The sequence below is a fragment of the Hyperoodon ampullatus genome (genome assembly GCF_949752795.1).
Source record: "Hyperoodon ampullatus genome assembly, chromosome: 6".
NCBI classification, from domain to species: Eukaryota; Metazoa; Chordata; class Mammalia; order Artiodactyla; family Ziphiidae; genus Hyperoodon; species Hyperoodon ampullatus.
In genome coordinates this window covers 6,882,048-6,889,689 of record NC_136919.1, presented here as the reverse complement: position 1 = coordinate 6,889,689, position 7,642 = coordinate 6,882,048, and positions in this window count along the sequence as shown.

Genomic DNA, 7,642 nt, shown 5'->3' with positions numbered 1-7,642 from the left:
CCATTCCTTCACCAAGAGGTGGAACAGTGGGGTGCCTGAACCCAGGCAAACAAGGTTCAGAACCCAGCTCTGCCATCTTCAAGCCGCAGGGCCCTGGGCAAGCTTCTTCATCTCTCCGTGCCTCCATTTTCTTGTCTATAAAATGGGGAGACTAACCGTACCTCCCTCACAGGGCCAGAGTGAGGAGTCAGCAGATTCCCGCCCGACACAAACAGTTGAGCTGGTGTGCACAGCGTGTGGTAAGTGCTCAGTAAATGACAGCCCCTAACAACATCTGCCCCCCTCGACAGCATCAGCCAAGCTCCTGCCCTGAGCCAGGCCTGGGGGGTCGTGCCAGGTAAAGGGCAGAGGCCTGTGTTTGGAAGCCAAGGCCCTGTTTTCTTTCTGACCAACAATGCACATCCATCTCCCTTCAGAATCCCCCTGGTGTGGGGTGGGCGGTCATCCCTTGGGGTGGGAGCTCCGTGAGGGCAGGGACTACGGCTGTCTTTTTCACTCTGTGGGCCCCGCACAGGCCTGGAGCCTGTGAACAAATGCTGAATGCTGAATGAGTGAGTGAGTGAATGAATGAATGCATGAGGCCAGAATCCATCTGTCTCCCAAGGCAGCATCCCAAGAGAAGCCCACGTTGGCTCCAACCTCTTTGGGGTCACCAGCCCAACAGCGGAGGTTGCCAGTACTGCCAACAGTTCGGAGGCTTCTAAGAGTCTCTTGACAAAAGGATCAAAGGAAGCAGATGACAGAAGGGCAGGAAATGGCTGCTGGTGGGGTGGGGATGCAGAGCCACCCCAGGCCGGGATGAAAGAGGCACAGGAAAAGGACACAGATGGACCAGCCATGGGGTGGGGGTGGGGGTGGGGGTGGGGGGGAAATGACAGGATGTGGACAGAGGGTCTCAGCCACTTCCCTTTGCACAGAGGATGAACTTGATGGTTTTCTCCTCTGTGCAGGACCCTCCTTTCTGCCGCCAACCAGCAGCATCCAGCCCTGGTCCTGGCACCCAGAGAATACCCAGAGAATACCCAGAAAATGTTTGCTGAATCACCACGTGCATGCATGCATGAATGATTGAATGAATGAATGAATAAATGAAAGTTTTCGTCAGCTCTTCCTGAGCTTTCCAGTAGTCAAGGAGAGTGGGTCAGTCCGGGGAATTTTGACATAAAAGTGCAGAGCAGGGCTTCCCTGGTGGCGCAGTGGTTGGGAGTCCGCCTGCCGATGCAGGGGACACGGGTTCGTGCCCCGGTCCGGGAAGATCCCACATGCCACGGAGTGGCTGGGCCCGTGAGCCATGGCTGCTGAGCCTGTGCGTCCGGAGCCTGTGCTCTGCAACGGGAGAGGCCACAACAGTGAGAGGCCCGCGTACCGCAAAAAAAAAAAAAAAAAAAAAGTGCAGAGCAAACCCCTTGTTGTTCCAAGAAGAACATTAACAGTAGTTATGACTAGCCAATATTTTATAATAACTATAAATGGAGTATAACTTTTAAAAATTGTGAGCCGCTGTACTGGACACCTGTCACTTATATAATGTTGTACGTCAACTACACTTCAAGAAAAAAAGAAAAAAAAACAATAGCTATTATTCCAGCCAGCGCTTACTAAGCAGTTACTATGGGTTAGGAGCTCAGTATCTCTGCATTATTTCCCCATGATCTCAGTGACTCCTTTTGCCATACTCTATGAAGTGTTGTTAGTTTCCAGATGAGGAAACTGAAACTCCAGAAGAAGCAGGGAGGAGGTGGGAGTGGAAAAAATAAAAAAGACGCAGGATCCTGTTCTGAGCCACCAGCAAGTCAATGACAGAGCTGAATTAAAATTAGTCTTTCAAAGTCTCTGAACTCTGCTCTTTATTTATTTATGGCTGTGTTGGGTCTTCGTTGCTGCACGCGGGCTTTCTCTAGTTGCAGTGAGCTGGGGCTACTCTTTGTTGTGGTGTGCGGGCTTCTCACTGCGGTGGAATGAGAAGCATTCCACCTTCTCTTGCTGCAGAGCGCGGGCTCTAGGCGTGCGGGCTTCAGTAGTTGTGGCACGCAGCCTCAGTACTTGTGGCGCATGGGCTTAGTTGCTCCGCAGCATGTGGGATCTTCCGGGACCAGGGATCGAACCCATGTCTCCTGCATTGGCAGGTGGATTCTTAACCACTGCACCACCAGGGAAGTCCCTGAACTCTGCTCTTAAATACACATTCTTAGGCTGGCAGCAAAACGCCCTCTTCGCTCATCCAGCCATTCATTCATTTACTCATTCACTCATTCTGAAAACAATTACTAGACTCCTCACCATGTTGCCACACCCTGTGCTGGGCACTAGGGCTGTGCCAATGAATGAAATAGGCACGCTCCCTGCTGGCTCAGGACTCCTCATCTGGAGGGCAGTGCTTCACCCAACAATGAATTCATCATGATTTGGAAAGTGCTGGAAAGGAGAAAGCTGGAATGAAATGCAAAGCCAGCTGACACGCAGGGGACCTGCCCAATCTGGGGGCCTCGGAAAACGCTTAGCGTGCAGACTGCGGGATGGGAGGGCATCGCCAGCAGGGAGGTGTGGACAGGTGGGGGGCAGGCAAAGTGTGGAACGGATGGAAGAAAATAATAGTCATAATCCCGCTCTGAGGAGGCGCCGTTCACTGAGCTCCTCCTCTCCACAAGCACCTTGCAGGGATTATTTTATAAATCTTTACAGTAAGATGGAGAGACGGGTGCCCTTCTCATCCCCACTGATTGGAGAGATCGGCTCACGCAGCTGCTAAGACGCAGAGCCAGGATCTGTCTGATCTGGGGCTCTCAGCTCCTGAGCGTGGACCCAGCCTCTGCAGAAGAGAGCCTCCTGATCCATGGCTGGGGGTGAGCTGGACCCGCGGGGGCACAGTGCCCACCGGAGGTCGTGCTCCTCCTCCTGTGTCACCTACCAGCCCTCCTTGGGCTGAGAAGGGCTTTGTGTCCAGAGGGCAGTATTTAGGGAGGAAATGTCTCTAAGCTCAAACCAGCCAGTGCCGCATTCGGAGGGTGTGGAACGAAGACACCTGCCAGGTCTTCTGCCCAGGCTTTGAGAGCCTGAGTGCTGCAAGGTGGACCCCAGCCTCGAGCCCTGGGCTGGCAGAGGTTGCCATGCTCCGTTGAGGCAGCTGTGCAGCAGAGCTGCAAGACCCCCAATGTCACCCATCTCTCCATGTCCCCAAGCCCTGAAGACAAGGCCACTTTCCTGTTCTTTCTTTGAAAGGAAAGAGGAGGCCTGAGATCCTCCCCAGCCTGGGCTGTGGGTCCTGAGGGGTTGGGTGGAGGATTGCTGTCTCTCAGTGCTTCTCTCCATCAACTAGAGGATGCAGGGCATGGGACGGAGGCCCCCACGAGGCAGCCAGAGCAGTTCCAGGGCTTGGTTCTCAGCGGGTCTCTGTATCCCTTGGGAAAGTGCAAAGCACTCACCTGTGACACCAGTGATAACAGCGCACATTTCCTGAGCACCAGCCACGTACCTGGCCCTGTGCTGAGTGCTTCCCCCAGAGTACCTCCCTGAATCCTGCGTGGCAGAGGCTGCTGGCTGCTGCCCAGTATCCATTCTGCCATCTCCCCTTTAGTAACAGAACACCCTCTCCCGGGTTTTACTGAGGCACAGGGCTGCCAGGCTAAATACTACATCTCCCAGTCTCCCTTGCAGCTAGTCATGGTCATGTGATCAGTTATGGCCAATGGGATATAAGAGAGGTGATCTATGCACTGTCCAGCTCTCCCTTAAAAGGAAGGAGTGGTCTCCACCTCCTGGGTCCCCCACAACACACACAGGAAAGAATGGGAAGGGGGAGGTGGTGGCCATCTTCCACCTTGTGGATGGAGGCAATCCCCGATGGGATGGAAGAGACAGAGAGAGCCCAGATCCTGGACCGGCTCCCAGCACAGAGCCCCCTAGACTGACACGTGAGGCTCCTCTCTCCTTCAGCTGCTGTTCCCTGGGTTCTGCTAGAGCAGCCAGGCTGCATCCTAACAGGAGACACAGAGGGTCCCAGAGGGAGGGCCACGTCTGCTGGAGAGTGGTGAAGCCGAGATCTGAACTCAGGACAGGAAAGGGTTGACCCGGAGCCTGCGCTCAAAGCTGCTGGGCTGAACATACTGCTGCACATAGCAGGTGCTCAGTACATGATTTTCAGGCAGATAGATGAATAAATGAATGGGGGGCTTTCTAGGGAGGATCTAACACTGGAAGAACTGATTGCTCTGGGCCCTAAATACTGGTCAGTTTCCCTGATAGGAGCCTCAGCACTTACTTCTAATCTCTATGCCCAAAGATGGTCATGGTGGCAGTGTCCTCTAGTTTATAAAGAGCTGCTTCACATTCACTGTCACCTTTAACCGTGACCGCCTCCTGTGAGGTCAGCAGGGAAGCATCGTTATTATCCCCATTACAGGTGAGCAAACAATCCCCGCACACGTCACCTGCACATGGTAACCACTTGACACGTGGCAGGTCTTCTCATTCCTTTAACAATGTTTTCTTATTAATATGCTACCACTAATAACTTCTAAAATATCACCTTTAAAGAGGAGTAGGAAGTGGGAGTGCATAGGAGAAGCCCACGTGGAGGATTGAGAGGTCTCTTCCTCTCTTCGATACCCGTTTCCCCTGGTATAAAATGAGGGAACTGGAGGAGATGGTCCCTTCTCCCTATTCCCATGCCAGTTTCTGCTGCTGTGTACCCCTGGGGTTGGGAGTGGCCAGGGTCCCTGGCCACTGAGGGCAGAAGCAGCCCCACAGTGGGAGGGCAGCATGTTTCTTCTTGGACCTCTGCTGGCATTTCCCAGGTCACTTCCTGAGCCTGGCTCTGAGTCCTGGGTCACATGTCAGCTCTCAGTGTCCTCATCTGTAAAATGGGAATGACAGTAAAAGTAACGACATTGCTTGTATGACTGTCATGTCAATTATACAGGGGTATATATAAAGTGCTTAGCATAGAGTCTGTCTCAGTAAGTGCTCAGTTCATGCTATGGGTATTGCGGATATTGACTGTCAGTTATCACTACTATTATTATTAATCACTATCATGAAGAGCTAATGAGCATTTACAGATGACTGCAAGAGAAAGTAGCACACCTAAATGTCAAAGAAACGGCAGCTCTGCTGGAAGGCCAAGGGCTGGGGGCTTGGTTCCGTGCCCTTGGGTGCCTCTCCAGGGTCTGTGGGTTCCCAGTCTGGGTACCTTAACCTGTGGCTACCTTCTCTCTCTTGTTAATTTTTCCCATCTGCCCCACTTGGGGAGGTCAGTTATGTTAAGAATGGAAATTCCCAAAGTCTCAACATTGAAAAAGATCTCAAGGTTGCCTCAGCCAATCCTTTTCCTGAGTCATGGCTCTGTACATACACACACGCATATGCCCTCCTTGTCCTTGAATACCTCCCCAGGTGGGGCACTCACTACCTACAAGTCTGCCCTGACAATTAGACACTTTATCTTGTGAGGCAAAACAGACCCCTCTGGGTGACTTCCCTTAGTTCTGCCTTCTGGGTCTTCCCAGAATAAGTCCACACCCTCTGCCCCAACTAGCTGCTCAGGCACCAGGAACAGAGGCCACTAAATCAGCTCCTCCCCACCTGACATCTCCCCAGTACCTGGATCACCCTACTGGAGCACGAGAGGGTTAGGCTGTGTTTGCACAGAGCACTGGCCCGGGGTTGGGGGGGCAGGAATCACATGATGCGGTCCTGCAGATAGCCCAGGGAGCCATGCTGGCCTGCAGTGCCAGCCTGCCTGCCTACCACCAGCCCTGGTTCCCTCCTCTTGCTGGCCTGGTCCTTTCCCTTTTGTACCAGAACTGCAGGCAGAGAAAAGGCAAAGATTTGCCTGAAGCAAATACATCAAATCCTTCTGCAAACACGCATTCCCCAGAACACTGACTCCAAAGATACCAGGGAGAAGAGGCCTACTTGAGTAGATTTCTTTGGGGTCTGTCACCTAATTTTGTTGCACATCTTAGCCTGAGATCCCTGTAGTGACTGTAGCGTGTTTGATTTCTCCAAGCCATTCATAGGCAGTGTATAAATTCTCATCTAAGGATTTTCTCACGAGACCCTTGTAAATGACTGAGGCCAGTGGTCCTGCAGGCAGCTCTCCTATTCCAATCTCCTCGTTCCCCAGTGCTTTGTCCCTCTGCAAGTCACTTTGCCTCCCCCGGCCTCAGTTTCTCCATCTGTAAAATGGGGACAATAGTTGTCCCTATTTCTTAGGGCTTTTGTGAGTGTCCAATCAGGTCAACTATCTGAAGCCCAAGATCCAGTCCCAGGCACACAATAGGTCTTTAGTAAGTGTTAGAAACAATTAGCTCTCGGCTGGAAGGTGAGCTTGGTGCACAGGTAAAACTGTCCAGAATTAGGGGAGATGAATCCCCTTTGTGAGAGGAACTTGGTCGAGACACAGCATTTTGTGCTTTCTGGCCCCTGGGTCAGTGAGTCTCAAACTTTACTGAGCTTGAGATGCACCTGAGGGAGTTTTAAAATGCAGAGTCCCAGGCCCTGTGCTCAGAGAGCCTGATTCAGTAGGTCTGGAGGGACCCAGGCATCTGCAGTTTAACAACCTCTCCTCTGTCCCTAACACCCCATCCCCTCCCTGAGCTGGGAGTAGACGTTACCACTAAATTCACTTTGACAGCCTGCACTGTGCTAAGAGCTGGAAATGCTTTGCCGAAGGAGAAGGAACCAGCCCCTGCCCCTGGGAGCTCACCATCTAACAGCGGGTGTTCCTTGGCGTCAGTTGAGAAGCCTGGGTTCTGGAATGAGCAGGTACAGCTGTGGGAATGGAAAAGTTAGAAGAGACCTACTTCCTGGTACTGTGTGGTGGTTGTCACAAGACAGAAAGTCTCCTAGGCTGGAGCCCCCGGGCATGAAGGCCTTGGGACGGAGGGCACGGGCTGGTCTGGAGGGAAAGGCTGCTTTCCCTGACCTTGCCTGGGCTGGACCCATGGTGGGGACAGGTGAGATATGACACAGAGTAGATGAGGCAGTAAGATGGTAAGTGAGTGCACTGAGGCAGTTCAGGATGTTGCCTGTAGCATAAGACCTGGGCTGGAATCCCAGCTGAGGTGTTCTTTTCAGCTGTGTGACCTTGGGCCAGTGACTTCCCTCTCTTAAGCTTTGTTTCCACCTCTGTGAAGGAATAATTGTGTCCCCTACGTACAGTAGCAATTTACCAAGAAGCTAATGAAGCTTCAGGTTCAGGGACTCTTGTCAAGGCCCCGGGCTTAACTGTGTATTCATAACTTTGCATTATTTTTCTTAAACAGGGTCCCCAAGATTGTAAAAGCTTCAGGCCCCACAAAACCTGGATCTGTCCAGGTCCACCTAATACAGCTGCTGTAAGATTTGGTGAGAAGACAGTAAACCCCTTGGCAAGCCTGAGTCTGAAAACAGAAGCCTCCTTAGCTCCTGAGCCTTGGAAGGAAAACATACTGACACACTGAACAGGGGAGTCTGAGCCCCACGCCTATTCTGACAGTCCCTTGTCCCCATGGCCTCGGGGCTCCAAACCTTTCCAGCCCAGATGGAAAGCAGGGAGGGGCAGGTTGGAAGGAGAATGGGGGACATGGGGAAGGGAAGAGGCTTTGGAGGAGGGAAGGACGTGGGGAGAAAGAGGATTCCACTGAGGCGCATGCGGACCCCT